The sequence below is a fragment of the Anoplolepis gracilipes genome, chromosome 2 (genome assembly GCF_047496725.1).
Source record: "Anoplolepis gracilipes chromosome 2, ASM4749672v1, whole genome shotgun sequence".
In the NCBI taxonomy this organism is placed as follows: domain Eukaryota; kingdom Metazoa; phylum Arthropoda; class Insecta; order Hymenoptera; family Formicidae; genus Anoplolepis; species Anoplolepis gracilipes.
The window spans coordinates 19,121,711-19,147,464 of record NC_132971.1 but is presented as its reverse complement, the minus strand read 5'-3'; the positions used below and the strand labels follow the sequence as shown (position 1 = coordinate 19,147,464).

The 25,754-nt window shown below is 30.7% G+C and overlaps 1 protein-coding gene across 2 annotated transcripts in view; it reads left to right on the top strand.

The window, feature by feature from the left end:
- Positions 1–25,754, top strand: part of LOC140674406 (uncharacterized) — a 61,978-nt gene continuing 36,224 nt past the window's right edge. Inside the window, exon 1 of one of the 2 annotated variants that reach the window (XM_072907914.1) lies at positions 1–399. The gene's annotated coding sequence lies outside the window, so the exon portion shown is untranslated. Of the gene's footprint in view, positions 400–10,778; positions 10,999–25,754 lie in introns of those variants that run through there. The other variant, XM_072907921.1, reaches the window with a different exon arrangement.

The following is a 25,754-nucleotide window of genomic DNA, read 5'->3' as shown; positions in this document are numbered from 1 at the left end:
TCCCCCACCAAGCGGTATCCAGTTATGTTGTGGCGAGCGTTTGACTCGAGTAATCGGTACGCTTCGTCCTTTCGCGTCGTACATATACACGGTTTACATTCTTGAGTTTTAATTCGTGGCCCCGCGAATTCACAACGTAGTGCGTGTTCGAGTAATCTTTTCCTTTACAGTGTGAAAATAAAGCAAAACAAGCTGCGTGAATAGCGATTATTGACACGCGTGGGACAGGTCGCGAGGAGCGAAGGTCAACGCGGAGCAAGGATCGGCAAGCATCAGTCTGAAGTTACTTTCCGGAAGATTTCGCGGGTGAACCGCGATCTCAAGTATATTCCGTTCGCCGCGAGAAAATCGCAGCTAGAATGCGGCGTGGCCGGCCGATGGACGATGGCTGTTAGAACGGTGAGTACATTTGTATTCGAATACATATACATACTCTCTCTCTCTCTCTCTCTTCCCCCCCTCCCTCCCTCTCTCTCTCTCTCTCTCTCGTTCTTTCTCCGTATCATACACGCGTGACTGTATATGCATACATATACGTATGTATACATGTATGCGCGCGAGCCATATTGAGACAAGAACTTTAGAGACTGGCCAACGGCCGGTGTCCACCGTATTTGTGTCTCTTTCTCTCTCTCTCTCTCTCTCTCTCTCTTCTTTCGTCGCGCTTGTTCTTTCCCATATCTGGATGGATGTTTGTACCCGAAGCCACCTTCTGATTCTGACAGGTGGAATGCGGTGGCGGAGCATCGGTTAACGTGAACCGATCGTAGCGACGCGAGCGACACGCACTGGGAATGCGCGAGTGTATCGTGCCGGGTCGCGATGTGAAATTTGCATATTTTACGGGAAAATATTTTTTCATATTTGGTTTTACAACAACACCTGTAGATATGATGTATTCAATTCTATACTGGGTGCTTCAGATGCTTAATTATTTTTTATTCACGAATTTTGCGCTCAGTTTGGGATAATTTTTTTCTTAACAAATCTATCTTTCAAAGAATCAACGCTTTTTAAGTTAAAAACGATTAAAAATAAAAAAACTTTATCGCAAACTCAATTTTTATTGGCACAAATAATTAAAAAAAATTATAATCTCCAATTTTGAAGCGCTTTATAAAGCGAAAAAATTAAATATAAAATGAGTAGAGTTTTTCTAGTGAGTTAATATAGTTATTAAAAACTTTTGTTGCAAATTCCTTAAGTAAAAAAACGTATATATCTACGATATATGTATCTATGACAGAATTATTATAATTTATGTACATATATAACTTATTATTTGACATACTTAGGATTTTGGACTTTTATATATTGTCATTGTTTTTTTTTTTTTGTAGTAATATATGTTATGAAAATAGAACAATTTATCGCCTTATTAAATTAACTAACATTGTATTGATTAATTCAGAAAACCAAACAACAACCCGTTTACCTTTTCGTCGATTTTATTTAAATATTAAATGAGCTGATGTTGCAATAGCTAATCAATTATTTTAAGTTTAGTTATTTGTTTTTGTCAAGGCTGCATTTTATTATATTACCATTTTATTACATTAGTAAGCTTAAAAACTTAAATACGTGTATTATTAACACATATAGAGTAGTTCTATAAAAACATTTTAAAAAATTAAAAAAGAGATTAGAATATTTTTTACATACATACGTGAATTAGAATCAATTTTTCCTTAATAATCTCTTAACTGAAATTTCTTGTATCGGTATATTTTTTCTTAAATCGTCAATTTAAAATATGTACATATAGTTATTTCATAATATCTGGGTAATGTATTTTTTTAATACTATTCCCATTAATAATAAAATACATCATAAATTATAACACATTCAGATTTCTTAGTAATTTCTCGGTTTTAACATCATACGAATAAAATTATAAAAAAAGAAACATGATGCATGGAATGTAATACTGAAGAGCATTCCTTTCGCTTTCAAATTTGCGTCGGCGTTGATTTGCGCAGCGCGTCGAACCCACTATGTCGGCCTTGTCATTAACGTTTCCATCCTGTCGATTAATGACACTTATTAAAAGTTCCGAGAGACAGGCGCGGTGAATTTGACTTTCACTCAAGTGCACTGCTTTCACTTACCTAGCTTACGTTTAGGTCACAAGTATTTCGAAACGGGAGCTCCATTCGTGAACACGCTCGCACGTGTTTTCTCCTAAGAAACGCGCTGTTAATATATGTAATCGATCTTTGTATGTATGCGATCTTCGTGAAACGCACGTGCACGGCAGCTCGATGAACGATGTAGACATAAAAAGATAGAGTCGCATTATCGATTATACACATGTGTCTTCAGAAAGATATAGTAAAAGACAGAAACAAAAAAAACAAACTTGCAGTCTCAATTCTCTGTTTTACGCGATGTCGATCCAACATTATAGAAAGTGCATGGTATGCTAAGTTTACATCTAATCTAAAAATAAGACGGTTGCAATGAAACGAGAAAATTGCAAAAGAACGAGAAATGCAACGAGTATGTACGATGTTGTGTTGTTCAAAGGAAACTTTCATTTTCTCCTATTGACGCAACGAATTCTACGGCTTTCGTTTGTCCGATTTTTCCGACAAAATTTGATCGATTCGAGGGGCAAGATGAGGGTGGAGGAATATTCGCCTTTAATTTTGTTTATCGCCACGCTGTATCAGGCTCTCTGTATCATCTCGATACTCGTTGTAGAACCACAGGGCCTCGAAGCGATAAAACGACCCACGCCTTGAGGCCTCTTAACAGAAGACGTTTCGCAGTACGTCCTTCTTTTCTTCTCACTCTACCTCTGCTTTTATCCTGAGCACGTCATTCTTTATCGCGCACAATAATCTATTTCCATATCCAATCCGCGGTACATAACGGCAACAAGTGCTATAAATCGTGGATGCTACTCGTCTCGCTTTGCACACTGTAATAATAATATTCCGCTTCGCGCGTACGTTTCATAAATTGTTCGATGTGCGTGAATCTGTTTTGATTGAATTTTCCCGATTCCTGATCTATCAAAGAATGAATTAATAATATTTTTTAATTTTTAATAGATTGTTTAATAATTTTAGTTAATAATACCTACACAGGATCATTAAATTATTATAATGATATTTATATCTTATTAACCTTCTCAGATTTAATATTCTTTTTGTATTCGATAATAATAAAGTTCGACTTTATATAGAGAAATTGGAAAACATCCACTCTATAAACATGATAAGATTTATGATAAAAAAATTTAATTTGCACATATATCGAGAGAGAATTTTATTAAATTTAAATAATTTTTGGAAACAATGTAACTCATAAGGTGTGTTAGATGAAAGAATTAAAACTAAATATTTTGAAATTTGCGAATAAGATTTCTAATGTTCAGGAAATAAATATGATCGCATAGATCAAATGCCAATTGTATGTTGCAGAGTGAGTTATGGACGTTATCTCGCGAGTTGTCCCGATATATTACTTATACGGTACCTGATGAATTTTTCATCATAATCATTATCCTTCCTGATCGTTAGGCGTTACATCTAGCTCCCAAAGGAAACGACAATCGATCATTGATCGGACTGATTTGAAACTGAAATCTGCATTCGAAAAAAGATACAAAAATTTAATATATTCGCGTGATTATCGTCACCGATGTCGATACTCCAACTTGAATTATAATTCATTTAGCTCGTACCTTTTTACGAGATAGATTATTGCTCGCGTATATCAATTTTTCGATGTGCATAATTTGCGTTCGTTTATTCATTGACACTTATCTTATGTAAAATAGGCATAATTTGGATATTTGAAATAAAGACATCTTTTGTCGCAATTAAAACCGGTAATTTGCGTTTTCAATTACCTACATAGCTCACGGCAGTGACATACTAAGCGCTAAGCTATGCGAAGGGAAAGTCATGTGAAAATATTCTAATAAATATATAAGAACTTCTTTTTAGAATTCTTATTATTATGCACATATCTGTGCAACGATTCTAAAGTACATATTATATGATTTAAAAAATATTAACTCTATATTATATAATTATAAATTTCAATCTCTAGTTTACTATGGAAAATTTAGATATAAAAAATTTTACAAAATATTTATCATTGCAAAAATCAAATCGATTATATTAATGTCACGTAGAAATGTTTTATAGTGTACTTACGAGTGATAATACTGAATGATTAATTTACTATTTATATTATCTTAATCTTTGTTTAATCGTTCCCTATGATTATCGACAATGGATTTAGCGAGTTATCACATACGCATTTATCGTCGCTGTATATATAGAGTATATAAGAATTGAGATTGTCTGATACAAATAATCTTTGCTCGATTTCAAATCGATTTATAATGATAATCTATGATAATCCTATATATGACAAGTAGATTCTTGTCGAATAAAACCTTTTATTGATGACAATTCATACAATATCTTGTAAACATATATAATTTACTGTATATAATTACTAAATAAACTGAAACACGTTAGTTTTACGCTTAAAATAATATTAATAAATAACTTGATTGTGATAAATAGATTGATTAATAAAAAGCGAGAGAATTGATACTTAAGAATTATTGATGTCTCTTCGATATCAAAATAAATGCCATATTTTTTTCAACTTTTGAATGAATATATGATTAGTACTTAAGGTACATTTTTTGGGAGAAATTTAATTTTGTTTCTCTTTTTTTATTTGAGCAGCATATATTAAGAGTTAGATCGAAAAGTATTAAAATTCAAATCATGCCTAATTAAAATACAATATATGATGAATAAACGTAAATTTGGCCATATCTTCAAATTTTTATTTCTTATAGTTCTTTTCTTTAGAATTCTTCTTTAAAATATGTATTATAATCTATATCACATTCTTGGAGAAGAACTAGAATTTTATTAATTATAAAAATTCTGGATAAAAACTTTAGAAATAGAGTGCCGATTTTACAGAGATAAGAGAGTGATTACTATTATTTATACTTTTTATATTTTTCGTTTGCATTTAATAAATTTCTATATATTATTTTGAAGACGCACAGTGCATGTGCAGTCTATCATTTACGTCATACATGGATAAATTAGACTTACTTAAATTACGATGTTAAATATATTTGGCATTCAGTGAGAGGACGCTACTATCCGGATATCCTTACTGTGCAAGGCACGTTTTCTCGCGTTACGTAACTACTTCGTGCGAACGAGAAGAAAAACGACTGAGAAATGAAGGGAAAGAGAAATTGGTAAAGAAAGAGAGTGGGGAAAATCCCGGAAGAGAAATATTTGCAGAAAGAAAGTATTATATTATATTATTTGCGCGACTATATATATAATCCATTCCATAATCCCGCGTAAAAACATACCGTACTTAAAATTAAACTAAAATATTTTTTTTCTGATAACTTTACGAGTTATCGATATTATTAGATAATTGATCGAGATAAAAACTTGGTTTTTATGTTTTTAATTTAGTGTTTCAACTAAAATTCAAATTAAAACGTAGATTCATTGCGCTTCAAGATTAGATTATTACTATGATTAATCTTATTTTTTTACAATATAACGTATCGAAAATAAGCACCATTTATCTATGTTTTCTAAATCGCTATTCATCAAAGACGTTATTATTGTGTTACAAACATGACATGGATTTATGTTGTCATAAAAAGTATTTCTATATTTAACGCTTGATATGCAATCAAATTATGCATTTTTATTCACATTTATAATATGTAATTGCTAGAGTATACTTACTAGTTATAGATATATATATAGGCTGAAAATAGTTATAGACTGAAAATAATATTTAATTATTAAAAATAGGCTAAAAGTAATTATAGATAATACTTATAGATATAGGCTAAAAATACCTAACAATTGTTAACAATCATATAAATTATTATATCCGTAAAAAAGATAACAATTTTTCAGTGATAATAATAATTCAAATAAATAATTTAACAGCTAAAGAGATAAAAAAGTGGAAAATATAATTAGTTAGAAAATTTAGATCTCTATTTAGACTTGACAATATTGTCAGGAAAGAAAAGTGAAAAAAAATGACAATCTAAAAAGGTTCCTCGGGGTCGATGCGAAGTAGTCACGAATCACGAGAACATCATTACATACTTTGACTTATGTTAATCGCGTCTTTTAAAATGAAAATGTATACTGTACATGATTAATGACGCTATAAATCTCCAAAGATGCTTTTTTCTTTTCTCGTTCTCATATATGTTTATAAATCTGATTTGTCATTACTATATGTACTTATTTTTCTACAGAAATATATATTATAATATAAAATTTTCCAACAAATTATTAAAATTTTATGTACATGAATATTAAAGTAGCATCAAGATATTTCCCGGTAATCTTTAATATTTTCGACATATTTGCTGATGTCATAACTTATGAAAGGTTTTGTTCCGACGTACAAGACCTTTCCAATTTGTTTAATTGCCGGTTAGGGTCAACTCGATTAAAAAAGGTTACTCCGACCGAGAATAATCTCTATTACATATATAGCTGCCTTTCTTCAGCACTAGGCATAGTTGTGTTTCGTATGCAATGTTCGTAACAATTATATTGTCCGTGTGGTTATTAACCATTAGGATGAGTTTATGCAAATTTACTCGTTTAAAATAGTGCAAAAGAACAAAAAAAACATATATTTACACACTAATATACATATTTTATATTGTGTAAGCTGTTTTAATAAATATCTGTTATTGTTAGTTTAGCTATGTAATATTGGAAAGAAACAAGTAACGAAACATAACTAGTAAAAAATGTCTCGCCAATTCTATTTGTTGAATATAACGTGAAATAGTTGATGCTTTTTTCAAAGAAATAACTTGACATACACGCGCTTTGTAAATATATATTGTTCGAAGTTGCATCGTTTACATCATATACAAAAATACTGGAGATTATTTTGTGTTTACGCAAATCAGATAGCCAGCTGATTATACACATCAAAGTATGTCTTAATCTGTTTTCTCAATTACTGGAAGCAACTGTATTAATACCTTTTATATCATACTTCTCCTGCAGTTAAAACAAACACTAAATGTGTTTAGAAATAAAATCAACTAATTGTAAACACTAATATAATATAAATTGAAATCTGCTATTATACTGTGGAGAGAGAGTGATAATTATATAATATAATTAAAAAAACTTTCTATTCAAAAATAGAATCACACACAATTTTTTGGGAGGTTTAACTTAACTTATTTGAATTAATAAATAAACATGTTATTTCTATAATAAATATGAAAAATATTTCTAACTGTATTTAATGTAATGGAGTATAAGATAATAAATTTAACTTTATTTTTGAATATATTTTTTACAATCAGTATTATATTTATAACAGTATTACATACATATATATTTATAATTGTATTACACTTTTATAATTATGGATTACTACAAAAAAGATAGTTATAATTTTATTATATTTGTATATTTTCAACAATATTAATTCATTATATAAATTGTTATATATGTATTATAATTAAAGTACATATGATCAATAGCTTTATTCTGTAAAAATTTGACAAGTTCATCACTGCGTGATTTTATAAATAATTGATAACCCTAATCTAACCTATTGCTTTTCTAATTCAACATTCAATCCACGGTGCGTTATCCTTTCAACGTTAGGTTCATTTATCAGATTTAACATCTTCGATATCATGATATTCCGTGCATAGATCAACGTATTTCGTGATTCCATAATTTTGCAACACATCCGCATTGGCATACGCACTTGCGAATGCATCCTACATGCTTACGAAGCATTAACACCTGAGCACCAATTATAGCTGTTTATTCTGATAAAAGAAATGACATATAATACTTCGATGATATATGATATAAAGTATGGAGATAGCGTTCAAAGGTCATATTGCTTTTTCGAAATAAAAAAAGGTTCATGTATTATACGTTCATCATAATATCGATTACATTGATAAAGTAATATGTAATTTTCGTACTAATTATTTAATTAAAATAAAATGTTTATAATTTAAAAGAGAAGGAGAGAGATAGATAGAAAAAGAATTCAATTTATATATATATAGTGAGAAAAGCTGAAAGCAAAGTCCAAAGAATAAAGGACAGGATGTCTACTTTCTTGAAAAAACATAGAAAACCGGGAATATTCAGGAATTTCTTTTGTATCTGGAAAAATCAAGGAATTCTTATAGAATTTGATTGAGATTCAGGAAATTTTTTCAAAAATTCTTTTTTTGATAATTTTGCTTTTCATTTTGTAAAGTCAGTGGTGTATGTGAAAATGGTGTCTCATTTTGTAGAAATTCATTAATTATTGAGTTTTGGTTTTTTGATAGTTCTAAAGTTAAAAAGTGAATGATATCGCTAGCGATGAAATAATTCAGAAGGTATATTGGTTAGGCGACCAAACTGGCAGAATTAAGCTTCAATTCATTTATTCGATGTTAAACAAGCTTCTCATGATAACGACATTTCGATCTTTGGTCCTTATCAAGTCTTTTCAGACGATGAGCAGTAATTATTATATAGTTACACATCACAAGCATACGTGTGCTGGATAAATTATAATGATTTATTCATTGTTATGACATGTTTTTTTATTCAAGTTTATGGTTAGTAATTTTCAGGGGATTTTTTTTACAAAATCAGAGTAGACACTCTGAAAAGACTTTGATTACTTTCATGAAAATAAGACGCGTGTTTGGTAATTTTTGATAACAATTTCATGACGAATTAGTATAATTTCGATTATTAACAATGTACATCTAATTAAGGATAAATTAACGTATTATGCTTTCATTATTTACAATCAATGATAAATATGATTTTTCATGCTGCGGGCACACAAAATTCTTCTTCATTAAAATTGTTATTTTATTACATAAGGATTTCTGTTTTCGGAGAATTAACACACAGAAGACTAATTTAAAGATTTACAATCTTTCGCAGAAATTACTTTGCTTTTGATTGAATAACAATAATTTCTTTCCAAAATTTTTAACATATTTAATTAATTTCTACTTAAACGAAATATACATAGATATAACGCATACATTTAGAATGTGATATTTTTCAACAAATATGTAATATATTTCTTATTGATATTATTAATTTCTTGTTTACTATATAATAAGAATTATGTTTAATAATAGTTTTGATAATTAATAAAATATAAAAAAAAAATATAATTTCTCAGTTCACATTTTATTAATTTGGTTGCATTAATTTATGTTTAATTGTTTGTCGAAACAAATTGGAAATGACGCCAATATTTTATGGTAGTAAAAAATATATACATTGTATTTTATTGCATGATGGGCGAACAGTCGAACAATAGTGCGATTGAAGAAAAACAAGAATATTTTAAGATACAAAGAATATAAAACAATTGTGTATGTGGTCGCGTGTGATTGCATCTCATTCATTCATCACTTCAAAACGTCGCAGGTATATGTACTTCCGTGGCCATATTATAGTGGCAAGCAGGCACGCATGTATATGCATACATATATATATCGTCTATACATATATGTGTAATCGCGTAGGTGTACAGTGCGGTGCGTTAATGATACTGTTGCAAATAAACTACCGGCTCCCCTGGTACTTTAGCGCCGTGTCCATTCTATTCACTTTAAATTACTCGTGCCACGTACTTTGTATATCGTGTTAAAGACGTATAATATTAATACACATGAGTCAGCTTACATAAAGTTTGTTATATTTATATATAATTTTTATATTTATATTTATATTGTGCGTGTTAAATAATATATATTGTGCATATAATATAATATATTAATATAATATAAATATAATATAATATATTAATATAATATTAATATAATATAATATATTAATATAATATTAATATAATATATATCAATATATATAATATATTATATATTTACTTGCAGTAGTTTGTTTTAATAAAGCATGATCTTTTTAACAAAGTTTCAATTTAAATGATAGTCATAAAGATATTTAAATTTTATTAATTTTGATAAATTTATTAAATAAAAATCTTACTAAAATAAGATTTATTTGAGCTCAAGCGAACAATTACGTTTCGTATTTGTTATTTATTAAAATGTCGTTATCATGCATTGTTCATTAATTATTAATTAATCATTATGATTTATCCATTATTATTACATGGTTTTTGTCTCTCATCCAGATAGCATATTCAAAAGACACTCAGAACACATTTCAAAGATATCGTTCAAAGATCGTCTTCAAGATATCTTCTGGATGTCTTTAGATATATACATCTTTTTCTATGTATGCTATTTGGGCACTATAACCACCACCTTAGGGCCACCGCACAAGTTTCTCTGTAACGCGTTACGTTATGTTAAGTACTATACAAAAACTTAACGTAGTAAAAGCGTCATGCGTTTTTGTTTATGCGTTGACTAAAGTTTAAGTTTATGTATGGGTTTAAGTTTACGGTCAATACTTAACGTAACGCATTACGGAAAAGTTTGTGCAGTGGCCCTTAATTCGAAGCTTAATAATGATTTATTACTTTTGATCCGGCCCTGAATGATACGTCTACCTTAATTGCAAGTGCATCTGCACAGGTGCACACCATTAACGCGCTCCATTGTACACACATGCTATGCATGTACACATGTATGTACGTATGTACCCACCTGCGAATGCCAAACTCTTGGCCAATCGCATGCCGAGCGATAGACGCCATCTATAGCCAGATACCACCGTCTCATTCCGGCGAGCAGTCATGTTTCGCGTCAGTTGGTGCTCGGCTGCTGTGGTGTGTGCAACGCACAATTTTTTTTCAAAAATTTAACGTTAAACGAATATTTAAACACGAAAAAAATCAATTATCGAGAAGTCTCTCTTCGCGTGAACATCATTAAAAATCGATGCTCGCGCGCACATGTTTCCGTAAGCTGTGATCATTCTCGAAGAAGCGTATCCCCGACGTTTCAATAAAGACAGCAAGGTAGGCACATAGATTAAAAATATCCTTTAATGAGATATTCACGACTTTTCAGAATTACATTTCCTGCAAATCCGATTTAAAGTTGAGCGTTGTAAATTTACTCACGTGATAAATTTTCGTTATTTATTAAAAAAAAAAATACCGCAATAAAAATATTATTATAAAATAATAATATTGTAGGAAGATTTATTTAGAACACGATAATATTAATTGATAAAATATTTAATCGAAGCTAGGATTGAAAAAAATAAGTATCAATTTTTATTAAGATTTTCATGATTCTTAATATAACGCTCGTGCCTTGTGCATTATTCATTTTGATTCTGTTAAATATGCGTCACGTTTCGTGCTGCTTGCTATGTGCTCTACGAATTTTTAGATAAAATCTGGTATATCGATCAGTGACTGGGCAGGCGAACTTGCGAATACACGTCGAGATTGCAACCACGCTTGCAATGCACCGATGCAATTTAAGTTACCTAACTTCAATTAGCTCTCCTCCCTTTCATTCTAGTTCTATGACGCAGACAAAGTATAAAGAAAATTGAATTCAAGTTCATATCTATTGTGAGAACCTCGAAATAATACGTGTTCGGTATTCAAAATATTTACATAGTCGAGTGACAGCAATAGCGACAAGCAAGTAATTAAAAAAGACAGAAGCATTATAGGATGATCATAAGAGATGTTTAGATTATGATAATAATTTATGATATTAATCCAATTCATTAGCAGGAAGCTCGTTATATAATTAAAGTAAATATTTTATTATATATAATAGTTATTATACATCTATTTAAAAATAGTTGAATTAGATTGCGCGAGATATTTTATCCTCAATATGAAAACTTGACGAAAAATTTTATATTTATTATATATGAATTAAAACATTTACAAAAATATATAGAAATATATAGTCATTTTAATTCGACAAACAGCAAAATATTTTTAAGAATCATACTCAAAAAATCATACTCGAAGGATAAAAGTTTTTATTAATGAAAATGAAAACTTATATTCTCTATATACACGAATGACACTAACTCACCATAGGTTTATAACTACCACTAAAAATATTCTACTTGTTATTCTAAAATATAGAATATTTATAATTGAAAGAAAGAATTTTAATATATTTCAATGTTGTAGTATATAATAAATAAAATAAGAAAATTGGTTTTATTTATTTATCATATACACTCAAAATAAGCAGAAAAAGAGAAATTCTTGTTATTCAGAAAAATTGGCACAAAAATGTGCCAGCGGCGCAATTTTGTTAAATGTTAGGTACTTTCTCTAAATTAACAGTGCTAGTTTTTCTTACGATGTACTTTGCATTTTTAATTTTTAATTTAAAACATTTTATTGATTGATAAATTACACATACACACGCACATGTAAAAAAGTTCTGTTAAAAACAGTTCACTTGTGAGATTTAACAAGAAATAAAGATTTATTATCTGAATTTTAATTGTCAGTTATACAATTCCAGCATTTAATGTTGAAACAATTGGCGTTTCTTTTTTGTTTAAATATGACTTAATATTGACATGTACGCGCGATGTGTGTGCTGAGACACCGTGTATAGACTAAAAATAAGGCCGAATGCCACGACCCTCCTTCAATTTGCCAGGCAATTGCTTGGTTTGCTCGCGCGTGATATCGGCCCTGAAATTATCAATTCCATCTCGCAGCCCCGTATATTTCCTTCACATTACGTAATAATCGTTACATCCAATGTGACATCTTTACGAGGTAAACGATACTATTGATCGATAATATTCGCATGTTAACTGCAACCTGCGCTGATAGTTATATCCATGATAATCGATACGACGACATGAATATCACTTGAGAAATTGTTACATAATCTCGCGTAAAATCCGCAGGACCGATGATTAATCGTAGCGTGCCACAACGTTTTATTATCCCTTTCCTGCTGAAGATGATGTCCGGACGAACTTCGCGAAGAACATAATTAATTCTTCGCAGGCAACGTTTATTTTCTGATGTTAAATTACGGACACATCCTTTTCTGAATTTCAAGGAATTTATTCAAGAAAAAGTATTGGAAAGAAATAGTTGAGAATATTCCAAATAAATCAATTATTTCACAATATTCAAATGTATTAGTAATAATATTGATAAAAACTATATACATATAATACAGAATATATTTCATATATTTTAGCATGCATAAGCTATCAAGAAATATGTAATTATAAATAAATGAATAATTGGATATTTTTTTTAAAAAGTCTCTATTTTAACAGTACAATAAGAATATTTGTTTTTATTGTTTTTAATAAAAAAAACTTAATTTATTTGCAGAGTTGTAAAGTAAAAAAGTTATCTTTTTTTCTTGAATATATATTTTTTTTAATATTAAACTATAAAACATAACTATAAAAAAACTGTAAAATATAAAAAAATATCAAATAAAATTATATAAAAAAATTTATTTATTGAAAGGAATTGATAGTTATATATAAAACGGAAATTATCTATTACATTCTCATCCTATTTTTTCGTGCTATTTTAATGAGTTATGGCTAATTACTGAGAATTATCAAGTCCCTAAACGCATTAGCAGGAAATTAAAGAACCGGTTTTTTTTAGTCGAGTACCGTAACTTTGCTATTTCATTTCTCTTGCCTCCGGATACTACATAGATGGAGTACGAGATAACGCACTTCTGTCGCTTTAACTTTGCGCAGTCTGATGTGCTTACATTCGTAAATAAATAGCTTAGTTTCCTTCTGGAAAATATTTTACAAAAAAAGTAAATATAAATAATGATTACAGTAATAAGGGTCGACATATGTTACAAGTATTAAACATACGAAGAATATATATTTGTTGCACACTAAATAAATTAATCAAACTAATAATTTTGATTAATCTACTACACTTAATATCACATTGCTAACATACTAAAACGGTCTGCGTAATATAGCGTCGGGAAGTAATCGTTAAATAACGTCATCACTGCATTATGAATACTTAAATGATATGTTTTAATTGCAATCATAATTATACATATATTATTCTGTTTACGTCGATCGATCGATTTATAAGAAATTTATTACATCACAAAAGCACAAATTAATATTTTTTTTTACGATATATATGCGTATATATATATATATATATATATATATATATATATATATATATATATATTTATATATTTATATATGCGTAGACTACACTTTGTGTATAGATTATTTGTAATTTAAAGATATGCTCGTTTTAGGTATTAATATTAATGCAGATTCGTTTTGTCGATGCTATATTGTGCAAAGTCAGACTATTTCAGTATGTTGACGATGCGACATTATGTGCAGTATAAGACAAGAAATATTAAGTGTTAGCCCCTATATGCGATACACTGATTGTGAGTTGCAAGTTTAGGAGAATAAATTTGTCTACACGAAAATGGGAAAATAATATGACAGCGTGATACACACACACGCACACACACAGCTGGGCGTTGCATGTTAACGAGAAAATTAGGGACCGCAAGAGAGACGCACGATTAACAACTGCTTTGGACAAGTCGCGACTCTCTCTCAGACACTCTTCGAAATTACCATCGCGGGAGAGATAACTGGTAAAACCACAAGGGAATTTGTGCCGCGTTCTGCTGGCAAATCTCATCAGTGGTAGCTTAATAAGACGCGGTGCATCTCGATTGCTATAATGCGTTTAGCTATTATATGTAGTGCGAACAACTATATGAATTTCGCCTTTATCTAATTAGATTATTATCCCAATCGTCGATTTATATAATTCGCATTGTCAGCCTACTGATTAGTTATTGAATCAAACTGTTAGATGCCGTTATAGCCTGTGGACATATAAGCGACGTCACTTTTATACCTGCTATATCTCTACAACCAGCTGTCATAAGTAAAGGTAGGCATACCAATCTAAAGCTGAATGTCAAGGTTGATTCTCATAGAAAATTCTGTAGGACAATTTCTCGGAGGTCATATTATTACACTATTGCATGTACGCAAACCATCTTTTACACAATAGGTCGTCATATCATCTTTATTTTTAACGATAGGTCTGATAAATTTAAAATTAGTTTTTTGTTTTAGGAAAAAAATTATTTTGAAAAAAATTATTATACAGTATTTTACACTTTCTAAAAATATATTGAATTGAAATAAAAAGTCTAATTTTTTGTACGTTATTTAATTACAGTATTAATACAGTTTAAAATTTTTAGCTTTTATTGTTTGTAATTATAAAACTAAAAGTAAAATAATAAAAATTGAAATGGTAGTAAATGATAAATTTTGAAATTAAAAAAATACTTATAATGGAAGAGAGATTTTGTGAAACTTATATACAAACATAGAAATTTCCAAATTTCTTCGAAAGTAATAATTTTTTATTATTTCCTTTGCGATTAAAACTGCATCGTTCTTATAAAACTTTTTTAATTACATCGAATCGTGGACAAACGGCTTGCAACGCTCCGTTACGCGGAACGCATACGGAAGTATGCTCGCGGAATAATCTGCCGCATTCCGGAAGTTCCAGCCAGATGATACATGGATTACGCGACAGTTGCGCGCAAATACGGCAATTAATCGCGAAAGCGAACAATTGGTGGATCGTACGCATGGCATTATGTGCATGATACTACATGAAATTTGCATTCCGTAGAAAATTGCGACACCTCGCAAAAATTCTCTCGACTTGTTTCACGAAAAGATGGAGAGGACTAAATCGCGTAAAATTGAAATCCGCGAAATTTTAGGATACATCATCTATTTCGTACATGCAAACAACGCGTAACCATGTAGACATATGATATAAAACTTGAAGTGATAGAGTGCGATTGACTTAAAACTTGATAAAAATTGCGAAATAAAAGATCGTAAAGAACTGTTTCATCAAAAGAATAATGTTAAAAAAAATATTTATCGCGAAATTGTTAATAAAAATATTTTTCTTTGAATAAAATATACATTACATGTGCCAGAAGATAAAAAAAAAAAAAATATAACTTATTTTTATTTTGAACAAAAATTTAATGTAGAAAGTTTTTTATTTAATATCAGCGGCATGTAATATTAAATTTTAAATCAATACTTGATATCTGGTGAAAATTTATCCTGTAGAATGCAAAAAAAGTTGATAAAATCTAATAAGTAATGATAAGTAATGCCTTTATCTATGCTTCTTTGTGTGTGCATGCGTGTATATATTGAAATTAGTGTGATAATTTTAAAAGTGTGGAACTTTCAGCTTTAAAAAATCAATTTTCGTATCTGACCTCATATCGGTCGCAACGACTTGGAGGAGATCGCACAACAATGATGGCAAACCGTTATACTGGCGAGACGAAACAAGTGCAGAAGTAACCGCAAAAAATTAAGCCACATGCATGGCATTTCGTTCAACACCGGGTGCTCAATGCTCATAAAGTCAAGTTTACGGTAGACCGACGTATTGTGTCACGCGCAAATATGTGTAATGCACACTACGCTCATATGCGTGTGCTTCCGCTACTTTTCTCTTTTTATCATGCGAGGAATGCAAACATTCCGGCAAACATTCAATATATATATGATATCGAAGAAAAGATTTTACTTCTCTATCAGAATATTAATGTAAAAATCTCGTTAAGCTTTCATGTCTTTCTGTCAATTCATAAGAGTTTCCTTCCCGGAATTGAACCGCGTCCGTCTATACTTTGTCGAAACTTTAATCTAAACGAATGAATTTCAACCCGGTTGTTTAATTTACTGAGAAGCCTGATTTATCGAATGTATGTAATGAAATATGTATGTAGGTGCGCGTGCCATTTTTTATGCCTTTAGAATAAAGGTTGCCTTCTAATAATTTTTGACTCACCAATTAGCAACGCATTGAATATTTATAATTAGAATATTTTTCTACTCTAATATATATCAGGAATTAAATTTTTATATATTCTCACGTGCATACAAAAAAAATGACATGTGAATCTGTGTACATATATAAACACATAGAGTCTTATGAAAAAAAGAGATTAAAAATATTACAAATAAAAAAGATTTGCATTTGCAAATTATATTTTTGCATAAAAAGCATAATTTATAATTAAATTATAAAATTTAATGAACATTAATTAAGAATGAATTATTCCTTTAATCAATATTTTAATTTAACTTGGTAATTGGATACATTAAATTATAAATCTGTGTTTCTCAGAAATATCGATTATTATTTGCAACATAAGGTAGACCAAATGAAACTATTAAGTCGATTAAGTCGTTAACGCGCCATCATCTCTCGATTTACATTAGATTCTCCTCTGAAATAAAAATATTTTGGATTGTCATAAAAAATTGAAAAGGAATATTAGTGATTAATTATACTTTTGGTCATAATTTATTGAGATAACCGGCAATGGAGAGATGATAACACACACACACACACACACACAGAAAGAGGGAGCGCATGTATATGTATAAATTAAATAATACTTTAACTTTTTAAAGAGAGTTTAGGACATATTGACATTGCAGCAACAACAGTATTTAGATTGCCATGATAATATACATTAAAAATATAATAAACAATAAGAAATTATATTTCTTAGCGTTTTTATCATCAAGGCCCACTTCAATAAATGATATATTGAGCGATATAATCCTGTTAAGGTTTCTGTTTAAGGATAAAATTCACGTATAGTTGGAAATTGCATGCAAAGAAATATATATAAGTAATCCAAATAATCCGATGACGCTCGAACGAAACGTCAAATTATGGATTTTTCCGATCGCGCGATGTGCTCGCGGTTTGCATGACGTTATGCCCTTCGGTTTATTCCGACCTGTCAATGTTGAACATAATGAATTCTCTGCTTGCACGGTTATCTTATGGAATATATGATTACTCAGTTATAGAACTATTATTTAAATTAGATAAAAACGATCTACCGCATAAATCAGGGATCTCGCATTTTCGCGGTCTTATTTTTAGAAACGGAATAATCTCTTTGTATAGAAAAGAAACTAGCAAATCGCTAATACTGCTTCTCTTATGTAGATATTTTCCTGTATGCATTATGAAATATATTTTAAGTCTTACTTTTTAGCTTTGAATGCCACTCAGACATTTGAATTAGAACGATTTAAATTTTCTATGATTTTTTAATTATAACAGATTATATATTTTTTAAAAAAGAAATGCTATATACTATGTATGCAGGATGAGACTTTTATGTGAGATAGCTGCATGCTAATGGACGGTTTTTTTTGTTGTTTCGCCTTCCTGTCAGATGCGAAAACGATGAGTAACAAGGAAATGTGACTAGGCTTTCCTGTAGATGCAGGTGACGACCGGAAAAGTATTAAGTGAGTTTAGTCACGAGGTTAGCATCTAACTGTCCCTTTTAATGTCTATCGTCGCGTACGTCCGTTATTCTTTTTTGCGATTAACATCCCGTGGATAGATATTTTTTCTCTCACAAACACATTTTTTATTACTAAACTCAGTCTAATTGTTTTTCTGTTTTCTTCAACGTATTTTGACTTTTGTGGAATTCGAACGACTGATTTCTCACTCCATTCGTTTTTTTTTTCGATAATCAGACATATACTATATAATGCAAATATGATTATATAAAGATAAGGATATAAACATATATATAATGTAAACATTAATTATATTTTATATATTTTTTTATTTTAATTTTATATCTGTTGATCATCTTTCAATAAAGAAATCTTACAATACAGAATATATGACATTATTAATTAATATTACTTATGTTAAAAAAAAAAAAAAAAAAAAAAACATTTATTTAAGTTAGTGACCTTGTATTTTATATTTCAAAATTTATATGTACATATATATGTATATTCCGCGTTCTTCAAGTTTATTCTTGAAATAATATCCTTGTATGATTACCTTTCATGACCTTCTCTAAAAGACATCATAGAAGAAACATTTGCTCGATTGCCGGTATGCAAGTTTGGTCGATCTGTCGCTTAACGACTCTCGCAAGCAGTCCTTTCAGTAGACGACGTATTAGCACCAATAAAACGCGTCGCGTTGCATGCGACGACCAACATCGCGACAGGTTACAGCAGCAGCAACAGGCCCTGTACCCGTAATCGCTTCCGAAGCCACTCGCGCACACACAAAGTCGGATTGGCACACAATCGCGCGCGCCGCAATAAACCGCACCGCAAAATGCAAGCAAACGTTTCACTCGCGTGACACACTTGACATTCGCCGTCTCTTTCATTCCACCGCGACCGGTCGTCGATACACCAGCCACACCCATTTCTCTCTCTCTCTTTCTCTTTCTCCCTGTACGTGTGTATTGTACCTGCTTTATCTCCTCTCGGAGGTTCAAGGATAGGAAGCTTAAGTTAAGTTAAAGCAAAGATACTACGCGAGCCGACAGCGGCGATGGAGTTTCGTGACGAGGAGGACATTTCCGTTTTTCTCACAATCTCGACTGCGTTTATCCTGCTGGCTAAGGAACACTTATAATCATCGACGATCGTAGTCGTTCTATACGCAAGTGTGTAATTTCGCGCGGAATGCCAAAGAGTTTGAAAGAAAAGAAGAAAAAAGAAACATACCAATTGGCGAAGTTTTTAATGAGCTTCGAGATTATGCGTATGGCATTTCTTCATAGGTTTATCTGACAGCGCGGTCAGATATTTGAAAAAGCGACCTTGGCTTTTTAGCGTTCCCATTTGCACACGTGTCGCATTCAGACATGAAATTTTACGATCGGTCGTTGCGAATAGATGATCGACGGAGTATTTTGTAGACGGCGATGATGTTGAATGTTAATGTTTTTCAAATGAATTTTTCGTCTTTTGAATTCTTCTTGCGCTGTCGATCGGTCGATCTAGATGATTAGACATCCGACGACGACGTTGATGATGATGCGGTCAGCGGGACAATGATCGCAAACGTGTGATCCCTGTGGTAAATACGTCGAAATGCAATCACGACTTTATAACTAGGACATTGTAGAAAGTGGTTGCGATTTTTTGCCGTAGTCTACGGCGATACAGTTCTTCGTGTCAGCATTGATCGTGCATGTGATTCGCTCGAATTCAGGCCGTTGAAAGCGATAACGTTATGTAGATCCTTGACTTCACACAGATCATCTTTACGTCGTTACTGCAAATCAATCGGATTAGTATACGGAGAATATATATATATATATATATATATATATATATATATATATATATATATATAAACATGTGAGTTTCTTGTATGTATTTTATGCCATTTGCGAAAGTTTTGATTAATTTGAAATCGATTATTTTCGCACAAGAACATCGAAAGCTATCAATCAGTTCTTGTGTAAACCGATTGAAGGTGAAAAAAACATATGGGAACTAAAATAAAATTTATCTTTGTAAAATATGGGCAAATTTCAATAACAAAACAGCACAAACAAAAAACACGATCGTATTTTTCATAGTGATATAATATTTTTAAGGAATTTCTTCCAAAACATGCATCAGACTCATATAGTTATATTTTTCTCGTTGTCAGTTTATTCAAAAATAATTTTAGTAGGTAAACACACGCATTTCTCTAAAAACAATTAAAGTTGTAGTCTCGTGTTAGTTTTTTGTTTTTTAAGAATTGAACTCAAACAAAATAAATTGTCGAATTTATCCCGATTTCGTTCGAACATTCGTAGACGTCATATCAATAACTTAATGTTAAAGATTCTGAAAGTCTGACTATATAAAAAAGTGGTTTTTGTGTGTATTTCAGTCCGAGTTTCCTCGTTCTTGCTATTTACAATGATCGAGAAAAAAGATGATAGAGATAAACAAAAATACGGAAAAATACTGATTCTTATTTTGATTAAGCGGCATACCAGTCAGTTTACGCATTTACGTAACACATTGCAAGAAAGATAATTACAAGGTAATTATGCTGATACACTAGAAACATTAGCGCATCATTCTTAATATGTGCGACCCTATTATGATGCAAATTCATTCATGTTAACCGCATCAAGTGTACTTCCTACAGGAGACCTTCTGTTAATATTACAGTGTTTCATAAACACCAGCTTTCTTCCTTGCTATCATTTTTATAGCTTTCCTTATGAAACATATTTCTGCACTATCTATTTTGCACAATAAATTGCTGTTAAATATATTAATAAAACAGGTTTAACTAATTGTATATGTGTAGACTATTCGGAATTTTAAATTTTGCAACAAAGAATCATGAAAAGTAGTCGAAAAAAAAAACTGTGAAAGACATATAAACATAGATTTAAAATTCAAGTACTAGTACTTTCTTCACGTACGTGACATTATTAATTAATTACAAAAAATAATTCAAGATGATAACAATCGGTACAAAAACAAAATTTCAAATAAGTAACAAAGAAACTGTAATTCAATTCGGAAACAATAATTCAGAATAATAACGATTAGAATAACTTGACGACTCTTTTTGCGCTAAGTCTTGTAATTAATCATTACGTTTCGAAAGTGAATGTTTCGCATGCCAAATCAATTGAGCGATATCCGTGAGACACGTCGGCCATTGTTACATCTCTCCTTTCCCGAAAGGAATGGAGTTTTTCGCCGAAAGAGAGAATCTATCCGGATTTCACCGTCCCCTCCTCCCAAGCGGTCGGAGGTCTTTCCCCTCGCACCTCGTCCCGCGCACACGGATTATAATGACACAAATTTAAATGACTGCGGTTACGCGTAGGCGGTGGTCGTAAGAGATCGCAATTAGGACCCGCTGCCGTGGCCAACTGCCGCCGGAAGAGAAAGAGAGACGGATATATTCGGGATACTACAAATATATACGACGCCTTTTCGCGTGAGAAAGTCTCCCGGCGTGCGGGAGACCGCGAAGAAGCCGCATTTCCTCGCTCTTCCTTGTCCGGGAAGACGTAGAATGCATCGGTGGCCGCCACCGCCGCCGATCGGGAATCCGCGTTTGACGTCGCGTTAAATGTCTTTGCGAATTTTATATTCACCGCATCGCGCGGCGGTTTTACAATGCGGCTACGGCTACGTGATATAGGTATACCTCCGTTGTAAAGCGAGAAGCAAACAGCCGGAACGAAGACGATGACTGACTTTTAGTAGCTTCGAGGAGTTGGCACGGTTGACGTTACCTTTGCGATGCCGAACGAGTTATTGCGAGCTATTGCTCGGATCGAACTCATAAACGTGATTGCAATCTCCTCATCATCTGTTTATTTCCTTTCGTTACTTCGTACAGTTCGCGCAGATGCAATGCCGGAACTGATACAACATCCCAGATCGGACAAGTGAAGTGATCAGGAGTATACCGTAAATCGTATATATATATATATATATATATATATATATATATATATTATAATATTCGAATGCAACTTGTGAACCGTATAGTATAATTAAAATACTAGTATTCCATTTCAAATAATTGCAATAATGCTAATTTACATATATTAATATCTCGTTATATAAATGGCAGTGTGATTTTAATCCTCGATTAAGAATTGTATTAAAAATTTTAATTGAATCGTATTTTTAATAGCCTTCATAATTATTACATGTAGTAATAATTTACGTTGATAGTAAGAATACGAGAGATATAACATTTTTTCAACGAAAAAATTTGCACACTCTTATCGAAAAGTTATCAATTGCGGTGATGATATTGAGCATTTTTTTTTTTTTTTTTTTTTTTTGCAATGTCTAGATTATTATGTCTTTGTATTTGCTTTACATGAAAGCGCCGGCGAAAGTTTTGCGGAGTCAACGGCCTTCCAACGGGTCCGAGAATGCCCGTTACAAGAGTATCCCTACTCGCGTTTTTATCATATCCACTATACATCGTCGATGCACCGTTTACTCCGCTCTTTTTATATCATTCGTGATACAAAAGATATGTATTAAAAGATTTCGATACTTTGCTACGATAATTTTTGTATATGCAAGTTTAATTTATCAAAGTCGATATTATCATCTTGCATATCAATAAATAATATAATTAAAAAATAGCAAAAGTTCAAAGTAATATCGACATATTGTAATATTGTAAGTAATGTTATTCTTTGATCATTTTCGTCGAATATTTGATCTTTAAAAGACCTCTTTCAGTTGTATCTGTTATAAAAAAGGAATCCAATGTTACACACATTAAATTTATAGATATCGTTAAGTTTTAAGGATTTAATATTAATTAGAATATTTACATGATTTTTAAAAATTATTTTTGTTACTTATACATAGAGTTTTTCCTCTCCATTTAAAAAAAAAATTATTTTGAGATGTGTATTACATATAATTAGTTTTGAATGTAAATAAAATAGACAAACAATAATAATATCAACATTTAAAATTACATTAAAATCGACGTATTAAAATATTGTAATTATCCCTATATACAATATATATATATATATATATATATATATATATATATATATTACATTGGAAATTTAACTTATTAGAGAAAAGATGCGCGTTTAATAGAATAGTTTCTCATGATGCAGTCGGAAAAGCTGCGACCGCGAGTCATCGACTGGCGTAAATTTTGCAATCGTAAGTCATATTTCGCAACATTCGCGATCCTATGGCAAATAGCAGTCGTTTAGAAATCAGTTCCCGCGAAGTGTTGGGTGCAATATATACCCGTCGCGAGAGTATCGTCTTAGCATACAATCGTGGGACGATACGACGGTGTTGTAAAGGACATGCTCCATTTCTTTTCTCTTTTTTTTTTTTTTTCGCAAGTCGTTGTCTTGCGACTCGACCCACCGCAACAATTACAGACGGCGAAAATGTCTTTTCTTTCCCCATCTCTCTTTAACTTTACTCTTCTGTTTCTTTCGTCCGATTCTCTCTCTTTCATTCGCTCTTGAATTGAACCACTTTCGCGAGAAGAGAGATGTTAAATGGCTCTCGCTACATTGACGCTTGACAACGAGCGTGAGATTTTTGTCGAGTATGTCGAGTATCTACCGATGACGTGATGAAAAACGTGGAAAAAATTGCAGTGTAATTTCTAGCAGACTCACAATATGTTGAATTGTAATAACTGTAATAGTCGAGACTCGACTATTATTTTTTTTATGATTTTAGTATTATTCATTTTCTATTAATTATTAGAATAAAAATATAAGAAACACATTCGGAATATTACAATTTATATGTAGAATTGTAAACTTTTTTTTATGTAAAAATTAAAACTGGAATCTTATTCTATGAAATTTAAAAGGTATAGAACTTGGAAATTTTAAATCTTAAAAATATATAAAAAATATTTTATGTTGTTTGTTCTTAATTATCAATAAAAATTTATATAATACTTAATCAGTTATAATAAAAGACATGAAATATCTGTTCAAATTTATGATACACATTATTTATCATATTTTCATCATTAATAATACCTATGCATATATAAATTGTTTTCAATGATTTTTTTACAGCAAATATTTAAAATATATATTTAATGATGTTTTGGAATGATAAATACAATGATGACAATTACATACACGTGCAAAAGCGTTGAGGATATTATTGAACAACAATGTATGAAGTCATCGATAAGATTAATCAGACATGGAATTTGATGTGCGTCATATAATGTTTTGTCAATTCTATTCTGATGGGACTGATTTTGTCAACTTTAACCTTAACTTAATAATCGACTTTAACTCTTTAGCACTCTATCATTGAATATAATAGAACAAAGAAAAAAATTGTATTATTCATATTATATTAATAATTCAATAATTCAATAAATCATAATACACCAATAAGGATCGTGAAAAATTGGTCATTATATAGTTATATCATTACATATCTTGAATTGACTTTTATAATAGACAGCATATCTTATTGCATGTTAAAAAGTTGATTTCTTTAAAAAAGCTACGTGTATAGATGAAGATATGATTGATCCTTTACTTTGCTTCGCTATTATTTAAGCTTAGTTGTCAACACTACGCCATTATAACAACAAAATTACTTTACATGACTTGACAATGACTTTATATCAACATTGTCTTTCTAACATATTTCTCACAATGTCAAGTATATTCGTAGATTCTTCGCACGTTCTAGGTCACCTGAATCTACGAATTTGTTTTTTATAAAATACATCAACCTAGATATTTGTAAATTAATTAGCATAAAATTACAGTTTTGAAAATTTATTACAAAATTTAACATCAATGTTAATTGGTAGAAATTTAATTCATGAAATATTTATAACCTGACGAAAAAGACTCGGCAAAAACGCACAAGGAGAAAGAAAAAATATCAGCAATTATATTATTTTTGTCGCATGCTAATAAAACACTCAACCTAACACTTATCCTGCAGAATAGAATACTTTATAATCATGTATTTTTTTAGTGATTATCTAGATGCAATTGTTCGTTTTGTTTTTTTCGTCAATCTTGGTCGATTTACAGATTTTTTTAGATTGAATTACCGAGATAAATGAACGTTTATAGTTATAATATTACAACGCATTACGACCTTCGATTAAACGCTTATTACCTAGAAATCCGTTTAGCAAATAATCGAATAATTTGCGTACCACGAATTATATCATTATAATATAAGTTGGGGGAATTCTAGATTATCTCAGATAGATCTTCATCTATCATTGACATCATATTATACCAACGAAAGCTTCAGGTATAATCAAGTTATTTATAATTCCGTGACATTGTGAACGGGCGATCATATCGTATTTCGTGTGTTTGCTAAATATATTTATTTTTTCAC